The sequence below is a fragment of the Neofelis nebulosa genome, chromosome 13 (genome assembly GCF_028018385.1).
Source record: "Neofelis nebulosa isolate mNeoNeb1 chromosome 13, mNeoNeb1.pri, whole genome shotgun sequence".
NCBI classification, from domain to species: domain Eukaryota; kingdom Metazoa; phylum Chordata; class Mammalia; order Carnivora; family Felidae; genus Neofelis; species Neofelis nebulosa.
In genome coordinates, this window is record NC_080794.1 from 54,449,925 (window position 1) to 54,464,159 (window position 14,235).

General features: G+C 54.8%; 1 protein-coding gene across 1 annotated transcript in view; it reads right to left on the bottom strand.

Annotated features, from left to right (window-relative positions):
• RET (ret proto-oncogene) overlaps positions 1-14,235 on the bottom strand; it is a 50,740-nt gene that overhangs the window by 28,823 nt on the left and 7,682 nt on the right. The window lies entirely within an intron of this gene.

The following is a 14,235-nucleotide window of genomic DNA, read 5'->3' on the forward strand; positions in this document are numbered from 1 at the left end:
CAGGGGAGGGGCAGAGAGAGAGAGAGAGGGAGACACAGAATCTGAAGCAGGCTCCAGGCTCCAAGCAAGCGGTCAGCACAGAGCCTGATGCGGGGCTCGAACCCACAAACCGTGAGATCATGAACTGAGCCGAAGTCGGATGCTTATCTGACTGAGAGACCCAGTGCCCCTGGATCCAGAGTTTTCAAGTGAACAAGATGATGTCACATAAGCAGGGCTGGCAGTAGTCACCAAAAATGAACCTGGGCACTTTTTATAAGAGAAACAAACCTTTTCTAAAGTTAAACATACTCCTACCTTTGGACCCAGAAATCCTACTAAATTTATCCAAGAGAAATGAAAACACACGTCCATCAAATGACTTATTCACAAGTGGCAGGGTTATTCACGCAGCCAAGAACTGGAAACATCCCAGATGCCCTTCAGCAGGTGAGTGGATAAGCAAAAAGTGGTTTTCACACCACGGAATCCTATGCAGCGACAAGAAGGGATGAACTATGGATACACATCACAGCCTGGAAAGCTCTCACAGACACCATGCCAAGAGGAAGAAGCCAGGCACAAAAGAATATACATGGCAGGATTCTAGGCTAATTTCAGGTGACTGAAAGTAGCCTGGCTACCTGGGGTGGGAGGAGACACAAGCCTGGGAGGGGCAGGAAGGAACATTCTGGGGGATGCAAAGGTTCCACATCCTGAAAGCAGTGTGGGTCGCATGGGCACATACATTTGCTGCCAATGTACAGCTGAGGGCTGTGCATTTCGACTTCTGTAAAGTTTCCCTACAAACCTGATCACCAAGGCACTGTGGGTAGAGCTGTGGTTGCCACGAGAAGAGGATGCTGACCATGGCCTCACTGGGTAAGCCCACGTAGGAGCTCACTCCTCTGCTGACTTTGTGTGTTGTTCAACATCTTTCATAATAAAAAGTTTTTTAAAATAGTAAGAATTTTCAAGGAGGTGGATAAATAGGCAAATGATGCTTAAAAACCACAAAAGTCCTGAAAATATAATGCATAGGAACTACCCAGGACACAACACAAACTTTAAGACTATTCATGCACTTGTAGCCAATTTTTTTCTCTCTCTCTTTTGTAAATGTTTATTTATTTTGGGTGGGGAGAGACAGAGGATCCGAAGTGGGCTCCGTGCTGACAGGAGAGAGCCCAATACGATGCGATGCAGGGCTCTAACCATGAGATCGTGACCTGAGCCAAAGTCAGATGCTTAGCCGACTGAGGCATCCAGGTGCCCCGCCAACTTCTCCTTTCAATCAGCTTGTTTCCACCCAGACCCCACTTTTTTCGCAGCTGTCGGGGTTAGCGGCCAGGCCAGTCTGCACCAGCAGAGGAGACCCTTGGCCCTGCCTGCCCCAGTGTGGGTGCTGCCATGTCAGACAGGCCTGGGCTGGGAAGGAGCAAGGGGGAAGGGGTGGGAGAGGGAGAGAGAAGGGAGAGAAGGAGAGAGACAAGGGGGTAACAGGAAAGGGGGGAGGAGGGCGAGAGAGATGGTTTCGTCAGAGCCGAAGGCCTGGCCCTGCACACCCCACCCTAAACACCGTGATGGGGGGACGTGGGGGTGGGGGTCGGGGGATGATGACAACACCCATAATGTGGTCTTTCAGACCTTTGGAAAGCCCCTCTCCAGGAGAGGTGTCCCTGGGGTAGGACCTAGAATTACTCAGTCCCTGTGGGTGAAGTTCAGGCAGGAGGAGCAGGCTAGGACCTCCAAGGAGCCCGCCTTTTGCTCTGAGCTGAAGTTTCCCAGGGGAAGGATCTGCTCCAGAGTGCCACATGGGCTGCCATTCAAGGGCGAGACAGCTAGGGCAGAGAGCATGGTCCAGGAGGACACAGGTTCTCAGAGGCACTCAGGGCTGACCTCCTTGGGATTTAGCCGCTGATGCCAGCAGGGACAGGAGGGCAGCTCAGAGGGCTGTGTTGGCCCCAAAGGGCCACAAAACTGGCCTCTTGCTGCTCCTGCTGAAGGGTCACTCATGGTACCAGCACAGAGCTGAGCTGAGTGATGGGCCATGGCTGTCAGGTCCTCCAAGGGTCCCCACACAGCTGGGATTCACTCCAGAAGGGGTACTCACTCTCCCCACAGTGTGGGGGCCCAAAGAGGACCCTAGCAACCACTCAAGTCATGACGCAAAGACAGGAAAGCTCCCTGTGGGTGTCTCCTCACCCACAGGGAGGGGACAGTGGTGGAGGAGTTCCCGAAGGGGGTTGGCGGCCACCTCCCACTAGGAGCGTGCGGGAGCCCCCTCTGTGCTACCTGGCAGGGGAACCCCTGGCCTGCTTTCCTCTGCGGGGCCATCCGGCCTCCCTCCACAGGAATCCGGCATTATAGGGGCTCCCAACCCATGGCAGCATCCTGCCCCAGCGCCAGCATGGCCACGTCCCGGAAGGCAGGCTCAGAAGGGGGATCAGAGCCGGGCACAGCACGGCTGCTCCAGGACAAGGGCCTGAATCATGAGCAGCAGCCAAGCTTCCTTATCCTCCAACATTCCATGAAGGTTCCAAGTCAGAGCATCCAGCAAGAGCCCTGGGGGAGGGGCTGAGGTGGGGGCGAGGCAAGTGGTGCTCACTGCCCCATGGACAGAAAGAACGACTCCCCCTTCCCCCTGACCGTGTCCTGCTCCCATGACATTCTCTGAAGGGGCCGGCCCCCTGCAGACTCCTGCTGCCTCTCAAAGGTGGAGTGTGGGGAGAGCACTGGATGGCTCTGGGAGGCAATTCCCCACGCATACCCACTGACCTTCCATCCTCTCCACAGCCCCAGACAGAGGCACTGTCAGGACCACTGCTTTGCAAACACAGACACTGAGGCGGAAAGAAGGAAAGTCATTTGTTTGCTTAAGGGCACACACACAGACAGAAAGAAACTGGAATTCGTAAAGCTGTCTTTCCAGAGAGGCACATCCTTCACCAGCCCACTCAGCTTCCGGGGGCCCCCACAGCTGCCATGCTCTTGATCCCCAGCTGACCAGGCCTGGGCCCCCCCCCCCCACCACTCCCACCCAGGGGGCCCTGCCTGCTGGGACAGGCTTTGCTCCCCGACAAAGCCCTCAGTGGTGCTAGGGCTCACTGCAAGTCAGGAACACCAGCTCAAGAGGGGAAGTGGACTCTGATGATATACCATGTCTCTGGGCAGCTCGGCACTTCCGGGCACAGAAAGGAGAGGAGACTGTAACTCCCAGGGGCCTCACAGGGTGGTGGCCAGGAGCAGTCTGGGCTTGTGACACCAACACCAGGTAAAGAGGGGGCTCAGCCCAGATGAGCGCTGCCGACCTCCTCAATGCCGTGGCAGAAGAGCACATGCTAACCGCTAACGCTCTGAGATGCTGCCCTTGGGCCTGAGCGCCGAGGGCTCCCCCCAGGGAACACTGCTGGGTCTACAGGATCGGCTGTAGACACAGACCAGGGCAGCCTGTGTCTTCCAGAGCCCATCAGGCCACCAGCTTTCCTTAGGGTGCCCGACCCCTCCCTGGAGAGGTGGGGTGTGCGTTCTGGCCTCCAGAGTACCAGTGAGGGGCCGCTGCATGTCAACTGAGCTTATGTCATGAGACTCAATACAGCAGCTGCTGGACATTCTCTCAGCACCCACACTCCTGGCCCTGGTCAGCAGGGTAGAAGCCAGGAGAACCTGGCTGTTCTTGGAGTCACTGTGGGGAGGGGCCTCTTGGGGGTGGTAACCCCTGAGGCTGCAGAAGGTCTTGTCAGGTCTTGCTGGGGGAGGTACTCTACCCAGAGCACCCCACCTCGCAGGTACGTGGGAGCAGCTCCAGAACCCTCTGGGCGGTGGGGGGAGGGGGCCTCCCTGACTGCACATACTTCCAGTGGTACAGGGGCTGGGAGGCAGCACAGCCCGAGCTCCCAGAGCCCTCTCCCACCCCTCCTCCAGGCTGGTCACTGCCACACAGTCCACATGTGCGGGAGAAAATGGGCCCTGCCTGCTCTCATCTCAGAGAGCTCAGCCCTACGGGATCCGTGTGGGGCCCAATCTATTGCTGCCAGAAGGGATTTGTGGGTTGGGCGATGATTGTAAGCAGAAACAGACTTAAATGCACTTAAAATACCTCCCAGGTGGTCTCTGACGCAGGGCATGGCTCCCTTAATGCTCCTCAGTGTCACAGACACTTCTAGATGGAAAAACACATGGTCCAAGGCAGGGAACTGAGGAGGTGGGTGCAGGGCCGGCCTCAGGGGGGTATAGCCTAGGCAGTCCCAAAGGGCCCCACACTTGGTTTAATGCTCTGTTGTCACGGTTTTGAAATTCTTCACAATTCTAGAACGAGGGGTCCCCACCTTCATTCTACGCGGGGCCCCACAAATGATGTAGCCAATCCTGGCAGGTGAATGAGGAGAGCCTGAGACGGGCCACTGGTGTCTACTTCCACAGGGCTGTGCAGCCTCTGCAGCCTCAGTTTCTCCAACTGTGAATCAGAGCAGGGCATGCTGGGGAGAGGAGCAGCCAGTGCAGGTTGCAGCCAGGCCTCACCTCTGCACAGGCATGTATTACACAAAGCTGCTAACTTCAGATTCACAGCCACTGTGTGCAGATCGCTTTACTACCCCATTTCACAGTTCGGAACACCGAAGCTGGGAGGTAGGAAGCCTTACCAAGGTCACTCGGCTGGAGGTTCTGAGACTCGGGATTTGGTACAAGGGCTAACAAAGTGGCAGCGGGAGTCAGGATAAAGGCAGACGCTGAGCCCACCAAGAGGCTCACTGCTGGCAACTTTCTGCCAGGAAGGGCTGTCTGGCCTATGGGCTCAGAGTGGCCTCCAGTGAGGACCAAACCTGGCACTTTGGATAGGTCGACACAGAACTTGCAAAGCCTTCCGTACCCATCCCTCTCACCTGTGAATGCCACAGGGTGTCAGAATCGTCCCCCGCACCTAGTCTAACATTTCTGTCTGGACAGAGTCGGCCAGCATCACCCTCTGGTGGCACCTCCTTGCACAGTGGGTCTGGTTGCTCAGGCTGCCTCTGTTCCATGGCACCACACTGAGGGGTGAGGAGCTGACCTTCCCTCACACAGCACAGGTGGGTCCCTCCCACATTGCTCATGGCACACCCACCCAAGGCTGAAGTCACTGCTCATGTTCAAAGAGACCCCATTGGCTCCCACCCTGCCTGGCCCTGAAAGGGACTGGCTCCCACCCGTCCACAGCCTTGGCTCCCCTGTGCCTTGGAGGATTGTCTCCAGCCAGCTCGAAGCTGCAGGCCAGTCCCGGCCCAAGCAACTCAGCCAACTTCCCCATGAGCAGTGGGCTGCTGTCCAGCTCCGCCAGCAGGCTCTGACCCCCGGCCGGGGAGCAGGGTCCTTCCCTGGGTGCCCTCAGCCTGAGGTAGCCCACAGAGCTCTCCTATACCCACTGGTGTCCTGTCAACACAGATTAATAAGTTATGTTCACCTCTCCTGTTTCAACTGCTGTGTGAGTGCTGAATCCTCGGTGAGCCCGCACTCATACACACATCTCTCACGCACACACTCATTCTCTCACACACACACGGTTACATATTCACGCACACGTCCTGTGGCTCACTTAGGGTAGTGTAGTATAGCCCGGTCCTGACTGTGGGCTCACCTTCGCCAGCTCTCCATGGTCCTGGCCAGCCCTGGCCATCACGGCCACACACAGCTCACCCGAGGTGCCTCGGATTTCGGTGCCACCCTCTGTGGTGGTTGTGCCGCCCTCTGACCATGCCAGTCCGTATCTGGGCAGGCACTTCCTGGCCGGGTGCCCTTGGTCTCTCACCCCATCTCGGGGCCTGTCCTCCCGGCTGCTATGAGCACCGGTGACTCACACTCCCCGTGGCACACGCTCACCCTGCCAGAGAAGTGCAGAGAGCCCCCAACAACTAAAAATGTGCTGCACTGCAACATGAAAGTTGGAACTCAGGGCTCCTAAGAAAGAAAAAAAGAGTGAAACGGTTTGATCCAAGACCTGGGCAGGGTTAGCACTGTGTGCAGGGCAGGCCCTTCCTGCAGAATCCACTCTCTACACAGCCCTGGCTCCTGCCCTTGATGAGCGCCAGATCGTGCAGATGACAGTTTTATTATAACCCAGCAGAATCTCCTTAACAGACGATTTCCTAATGCCATCATCTTTGCTGGGAATGGGAAACAGACATCACTGACTTCTCCCCAGGGGCAGCCCCTCCCCTGCAGGCCAGCTGTCCCTGGAGGGGGTCTCTCTAGCCCCCAAGACCCATGCTTGGCACTGTCACCCTCTCAGGATGTGGCCTGTCCACACCACAGCCCCTCCTCTATCACATTCACATTCTCTCTTTATTCTAATTGTATATTTGATATACACAAATACGTCATACAGAACATTTACACTGCAAATAAATATACCCCCCCCCCCCCACCACCACCCCGAGCCCAAGGCCAACCTTACTGGACGCTTCGCAATGTTCCTGCCCCTCCCCGGTCCCCACCTTCCACTTCATCCCACTCACTTCGAACATGAACCTGGGTCTTGGGTTTCTCTTGCCTTAAAAAAAACTTTTTTTTTTTTTTTTTTAAACCTTCTGCCTCATTCATGGAAGGTACTTCTGCTGTGTTAGAGGATTCTGTAGGACAGTTACTTTCTCTCAGTCCTTCGGAGGACTTTTTTTTTTTGCTTTTGCTTTTGTTGCTACTGCTGAGAACTCTATCCTCGTTCTACTTGTCACTTCTTAGTATTCCCTCTTCTCTCTGGCTCCTATCTGGTGTTCTCTCCAGTTGCACTACAATAAGCCAGGTGGCCAACCTCCCGCGCTGGTTTCCTCCCCCTCGCCGCCCCTCTGGGTGTCGGAAGCTCCTCGTTCTCTCTCCCTGTTCTCTGCTAGCAAGTGGCAGTCAGTCCCACAGCATTTGTGGCCAGGTTCATGAGTCTTGTGCTGACAACTGCCACGTTCACACGCCCTGACTGACCTCCTCCTCGGTGCCAGGTGCGAATCTCCGCCATCTTGCTCCAGCCCCTCTCACATCTCAGTCCACTTAGAGGAGGACCCAGACCGCCCCCCCCTCACCCCCACCCACCAGCCTGCTGCCATCTTTCCACCCCAGCCAGGGCACCTCCTACCTCACTGCTCAGAACACACACCTCAGGCTCACCTGGAGCCTGTCTGACTTCCACCCTTTCCACCAGCCCATAGACCGCCCTCTGCCATCCCCAATCGAAGTCGCATGCTCCCACACCTCCCTCACCTGGATGACACTGCCACAATGCTCAAGTGGCTTTCCTTGACCCCACAGGCCACTTGTACAGAGCAACCAGGGTGAGTCGGCTCATGTCACCCTCCGCCTGACGCCCTGTATTAACTGTCCACTGCTTGCAGAATAGAACACAGCTCCTCACCAGGGGTGAGGTCCCAACTCACCTCCTCCCCACTCTCCTGGGCACCCACCTTCCAGTCGCATCAGCCAACTCACCACATCTGAGCTGAAAGAACAGACTAATGAGTGAACCAATGAACACAACAAGGAAGGAACAAACCGATAAACACATGGTTTCATGGGGGAGGGGATGCTGGGTGTTTTTGGGAAATAGTCCAAATTTGGGATGGGAGAGGAGGTGGGGCTAGGATACTCTGGTGTGGTCTGATGGGCCCTGGGAGCCACAGGGGGACAGTCAGCAGCAGGATGAGCCAGAGAGAGTCATGTGCACAAGACACACGAGGGATGTGGAGGGCCCTCTGGTGCACTGGCCATCTTGGTGAGGCCGGTGGTGGGTGCTGAGCCAACAGCCACCAGGCTGAGAACAAAACCTCTGATCCCAGCTCAGCAAATGACTTACTGGTGACTGAGGAGCACTGCCAACTGTAGGTGTTGGCCAGGATGTGTGTGCTCACTCACATACACACATGCACACAAGTGTGCGTGCACAGGCAGGGTCACCCTCCAATCACTGTGCTTTGTCTCAGCTGGAGGCCCTGCTTTTACAAGGGATTGTGAGGTCATTCAGCTTTTAGGAAAAAAGTACGGATCAAATTGCAAATCAAATTTATAAAGAACAAATCTGGGGAGGCACACAAAGGGAATCCCAGTTTTTAAAATTAATCATGGTAGAATACACATAAAATTTACCATCTTAAAAAAATTTTTTTTTCAATATTTATTTTTGAGAGAGAGAGAGAGAGAGAGGGAGAATCCGAAGCAGGCTCTGGGCTCTGAGCTGTCAACACAGAGCCCAACGTGGGGCTTGAACCCACGAACTGCGAGATCATGACCTGAGCCAAAGTTGGATGCCTAACTGACAGACACCCAGGCACCCCTACAATTTATCATCTTAATTATTTTTAAGAAGGAACTGAAGGAGGGCTAGCTACTTCCCTGGTGCCCAATGAGGGCATTAGTCACATCACAGCAGTGCAACTTCAGGTTCAGTCTTCCATTCCTTCTTCCCAAAATGCTGCCAGCAGCCCTCAGGAGGCAGCCTATGCCACTATGGCCACAAGGCTGAGTGGCCTTCCTGGGGGTGCCTGGGCACACAGCAAGGGCAAGCTGGGTAGGCCTGGCACACAGGGAGGAACGAATGGGGATCCTGGCACACACAGTGGATGCCTGAGCTTTCAATAATGCGCTCTGGGGCTCTCGATGTTCCCAAAGGTTCTGTCTAGCACAATGCCCAGGGCTCCTGCCTGCCTGTCTGGCCAGGGACTTCGCACCAGCTCAGCTCTCGAGGTCCACATCATCCCTGCAGCCTAAGCCCTCACCGTGTGGTTCACGGTAGAGAAGGGCAGGAGACCCAACGTGGGGTGTGGTGTTCTCCCTACATACCTGTCCTCTTGGGCCCTGGCTGGGAAAGGTGGCCAGCATCCTGGGAGAGCAGCTGGATGGAGGAAGAGAGAGCTGGGGGCCAGCCCTTGCCTCAGAGATACCACTCTGCACACACAGGCACACCTGTCTACCTTTGTGAAAAGCTCTTCCTCGCACCCCTCGCCTAAGCTCTTGCTATAGTCTAGGGACATCACTCGGCCACCCACCCACCCCCATTCAATGATGGGAAACAGAAGCTGGGTTTCACCTCTCACACTCACGGAAGTGCCATCGGGGCCCAGGTCTCCTGACACGACCCACGTCATCCATGTAGCCCTCTGCCAAGAGTGGGGAAGGGGTCTCTGCATGGTTGAGGTTGAGGTTTGGGAAAGTGAGGTCAATGACTGAGGTCTACAGCCCAGGCAGCATGGGAGCCAGTGGTCCAGGCTCACTCTCTGCACACAGGCCCCAGCCTTCTGCTCCGAGGGGCCCGGGCCCCAGGCTGCACCCTACATGCACCCGCAGCCACCGCCCACACTTCCACACCCATCAAGGCCAGCTGCAGTGGCCTCACTGAGATGATGGACGCTCCTGCCCAAATGTGATTTCCCAGCTGCTGCTGAGTTAATCACCAGCCTCACTGGCAGCTCCTTCCGGCTTCTATGCAAAGGAAACTGCCAATTAGGTTACAATTAATTTCTTACCCAGGGCAAGGCCTGGCTGGAACAAGACTGGCCACCCAAGTGGCCTGCTGATGACTGTGTGGGGGTCACCAGGCCCACTTGGCTCCAGGACTCTCATGCTGCAAGGTCCCAACTGACTTCGGGGGTGCTAGCTCTGGCCTGGGGGTGACTGGCAAGGACATTACTGGCTTTGACCCTGGTGCCTCGGCCTGGGGAGCTGTCCCTCATGTACCCAGCAGGGCACTGTGACTCAGACTTAAACAAACCTGTTATCCCACCTATCTTGAGATCCCTGAACAGAGATGGTCCTGTCCATTTTTGTCCACCCCCCCCCCCCCCACCCCCAGCCCCATGCAGCACTCTTCTTGTGCAACATTAACCAGCAAGACTTCTATAGTGCACTCCTTGTGAGAATCTCTGTTCTGAGGTATTTCACATGCATTGTCCCACTGAATTAACACAACTGCCAGAAGCAGGATGATTATGATCCCTGTCTTTGCAGAGGAGGAAACTGAGGCAGAGAGAGGCTAAGTACCTTGCCCAAGGCCACGCAGACAGTGAGCCAGGACTGAAGCTAGGGTCCTGTGTAGGGTGGTATGCATGGCCACCAAGCTCTTTTGCTCAGTGACGGCCATGCACACACGCGCAGAGAAGCCAGGGCGCTGAGATCTGGGACCCTGCACCACCTACCCACCCGCTTACAGCCCAGACCGATGATGCCATCATAAATAACGATCCATGCCTCCCTTACCTCTTCTAAAAAGCAGGTGCCCCTAGAGGTTTCCTGGTATAAATTTGTTAACATTTCAATGAAATGGGATGAAGGCCCAGGAAAGTGTGACTGGGTGGGAGTCTGCTCAGGCAGTTATCTGCCTGACAGGGACAGACACAGCGATGGTTGCTGAATGCACAGGCAGGACGTGGCAGGGGCCCACCGATGCCAGGGGCCTGACATGTCTATCTCTGCTGGACCAGAAATGACTCTTACAGGGTCTTGCCCTCCATCCCCATTGGGTCCTATTATCACCAAATACTTGAAAAGGTGGAACCAGCAAAGTCTGGCTTCTGCAAGTGGCCAGTGATCCATGACTTGTACCTCCTGAGGGGAGGGGTCAGGGCAGCTCCTAGGAAGGTAGCACTTACACAGGGTGGCTGGGACAAAGGCACCTCCCTGAGCCAGCAGCAGCCTGTCGGTCAGAGCAGGGCCTACTGGGACTGCTGCAGCTGAGTGGGGGGCCGGAAGGCCATCCTGTGGTCTGGACGTGCTTCTTTGTTAGGTCTGAGAGGAACACCAAGGGACCTCTCAAAGGAAGCCCCTTTCCTCAAGGGCTGAGCGAACAGGTTTGCCCTCCTGCCCCCAGCACGCACTCCCTCCTATGTGGGGCAGGCTTGGGATGTCACAGTGCTCCCACTGGTAGCCCCCCTCAGTCCCTCCCTGTGGCTTTGGGCTGACCCCTCCTCTCCCTACTCCTGCTGTAAGCAAGGGCAGGTGCAGTCAGAATGAGCAGCAGGCAGGACCCTGAGGCAGGGCCACCACGATGGAAAAGCTGGGTTCTCTCTGGGGATGTGGGGTTTCAAAACAGGCCTAAGGGTCTGCTCTGCTGGGAGGGTAAGCCTCTGAGAGAGGCAGGTTCCAGCACAGCATGGACCTGGGGCCAGACAAGCCTAGGGCTGGGGCACATGCACCTGCATTTGGCTGTTGTTATCAAGCCTACTGGAGCACCAGACCTCTAAGGCCTCAACTTCAAGAGTAAAAAGGAGCCTAACTGCAGGGCTGGGGAAGCTGTATGGAGATGGGGTCATGGCAGGCAAGTCCTCAGTTGATGCTTCTCACATGTGTGACAACTCATGGCTCCCTCTGGGCCTCAGTTTCCCCATCTATAAAATGATAAGGTTGCATCCGATGCTAAGGCTCCTTTAAATTCTGATTCTCCTATGAGTCTATGTGATGTTGGTGCAGAAGCATTCACTGCATGAACTTCCTGACCCGGGACCAGGAGGCAGGATGGTGGGCATATTAGAAATTGGGATGGGCTTTGACCTAGGTGGCCTCTGGGAGGGGAGTGGGATATGGGATGGAATAGGATTAGGATCACAGGTATCTCCCTAGGCCACCAACGGTAAGGCAAAAAGACATGGGCCTAGATCCAAAGGAGAGATTTTAGTGCAGCACAAGGAAGCAGAAAGACAAGGGCAGAGCCGGGCCCAAGCCCACGCTCCTTCACTGCCTTGCTGTGTGACCGGCTTGGCAATTGCCTCTCTGGGTCTGTTCCCAGCTGTGAACTGGGACAGGAACTCCTCTTTGGAAGCACGGCTGGGACAGACCAGGCATACAGCACCTGCTGACTGAAGCCAGTTCTCCTCTGTTCTCTCTCTGCATTCCTGGTTCCCCAGTCTGGAATCAGATCTGCCTGGGGCCCACAAAGCCTTCCAGCCACTCTTCAGTCAAGGCCTTGTGATGCCCATGCCACTGCCCAGCCCTCCTGCAAGGCTGAGCAATGCCTCGGTACACACTGCTGTCCCAGGAAAATGGCTTCAAGGGACTGGCAGCATGACATCACAGAGCTACAATTACGGTAATCAACTTACACCGGATCTGCCTGGTTATTTTTAGAGTCAGGATTGAGGTTTAGCAAGACAGGGCAGCCCTGGGTTCCCCTGCTGCTGAGTCCTGGCTTGTCAGGTGGGCTGGGTGGGCTGCTGATTCCTGGCACCACTCCTTTCCCTGGTCCTCCACAAGGTGATTTCTGGGCGTGGGCGTCACACACACAAGTTGTGACTCCATTGCCTCTGGGGCATTCGAGCCTAAAGTGGCCTCAAGGTCCAGGATTTCTGAGAACGTCCTCAGGGTCCCAGTGGGGTTATGGTGACTCAGCCTCCCACCTTGAACATCAGATGAACCCACATCCTCCTCAAAAGGGATCTGGGGCTCAGATACCAACAGAAATGCCACTGACACGATGAAATGCAATGACACAAAACAGCTTCTTAGCAAAACTTGGTGGAGATTTGATGAAGCAAGGTAAACCCAACAACAAAAAGACACCCCACCCAATTAAAACATGGGCAAAGGACCTGATTAGAGATTTCTTCAAAGAAGATACAAATGGCTAATGAGCACGTGAAAGGATGTTCAACATTGCTAATCATTAGAAAAATGCAAATCAAAACTACAATGAGATACCACATCGTACCCAGTATGCTGGCTATAATTAACACAAAACAAAACAAAACAATCCAAAAAATAACAAGTGTTGAAGATGTGGTGAAATTGGAACTCTCCCACGCTTCTGGTGGGCATGCAAAATGATGTAGCTGCCATGGAAAACAATTTGGCAATTCCTCAATAAATAAAACAGAATTACCATATGGCCCAGCAATTCCACTCCTAGGGACACACCTAAGAGAAGTGAAACCAGGGACTCAAACAGGTATTTGTACGTGAATATTCACAGCAGCATTATTCACAATAGCTAAAAGGTGGAAATGAACAGATAAATAAACATAATATTTACAATCCAAGGAAATATTACCCTTACAAAGAAATGAAGCACTGATACATGCTACAATGTGGGTGCACTTTGAAAACATCATGCTCAGAGAAAGATGCCGGATACAAAGTTCCATTTATGTGAAATATCCGAAGTGGACAAACCCATAGGGACAGAAGGCGGAGCAGTGGTTACCATGGGCTGGGGGCTGCAGGGATACACGGCAGTGCCTAAATGCGTTTGGGGTCTCCTTCTGCCTCGATGAGACCGTTTAGGAACTACATAGATGTGATACCTATGCAACATTGTGAACGTACTGAATGCCACTGAATTGTTCACTTAAAATGGTTGATTTCATGTTATGTGAATTTTACCTCACCAAAAAGAAGCAAATTATAATTATTTGCTACCCTTCCCTCAGGCAGATGCTGGGCAGGACACAGGCCCTGGCTGTGCTGACCAGGAGAACTGCCATGGAAGAGTCCGTGCGCAGGGGTGCCGTGTCGGGAGCAGGGGTCCCCGAGAGTGTAGGCAGGTGCTCCGGTGTGTGCCCTCCCACCCGCCATGCCCTCCTTTGTACTCTGGGCCTCTCTTGTAGAGAGAAGGGCCACGTGATGGGGTTCTAGCCTGTGGAACATGGGCAGAGCGCTGCGGGTCCCTCCAGGCCTGGCTCTGTGCCCTTCCTTGAGCACACAGCTGGGCATGGAGGGGCTAGCAGGAGGGACCATTAGTAGGAGACAAACTGGCTGTGTTGAATCACTGAGGCTGTGGGGCTTTCTCTTACCAAGTACAGTCTCACCTGCCCTCAAAGATAGGAGTCGGTGGGAGGCTTGGAAGCAGAGAATCTTTGAGTGGGTTCTCACTCAAGAGCCTTCAAGGCTCTGTGGAGTCATGTCTGTGGTCCTGCTGGATGAATCTCCTGCAAAGACCACCCTGCAGGTTGCCTACCTGACGTGGGTCATCCCTCTGGTGGCAACACCCATCTGCATAGGGCTAAGTGCATGTTAACCCTGCCTCCAGAAGTGAGGAGATGGAGGGTGGCTACCCCACTAAGTGGCTGCTGGAATGGTGCCCTGCTCCCCAACTCCACCCTTTCTCCTCCCCGGAAAGGACAGAATGCAGAAGATGCCCCACAGCCAGTGTTGGGAGGGCAGGATGGGGGAGCAGGCAAGGAGAAACCCGCACCCACCCAGGAGCAGCCCCAGCTTCTGTCTTGAACCATTTCACTGTTTCTGTGTCTTTGCTGGTTTCACCAGCAAGAGAAATTGAGGGAACAAACTCTCTAGACTCTTGGATGGCCCCATCAC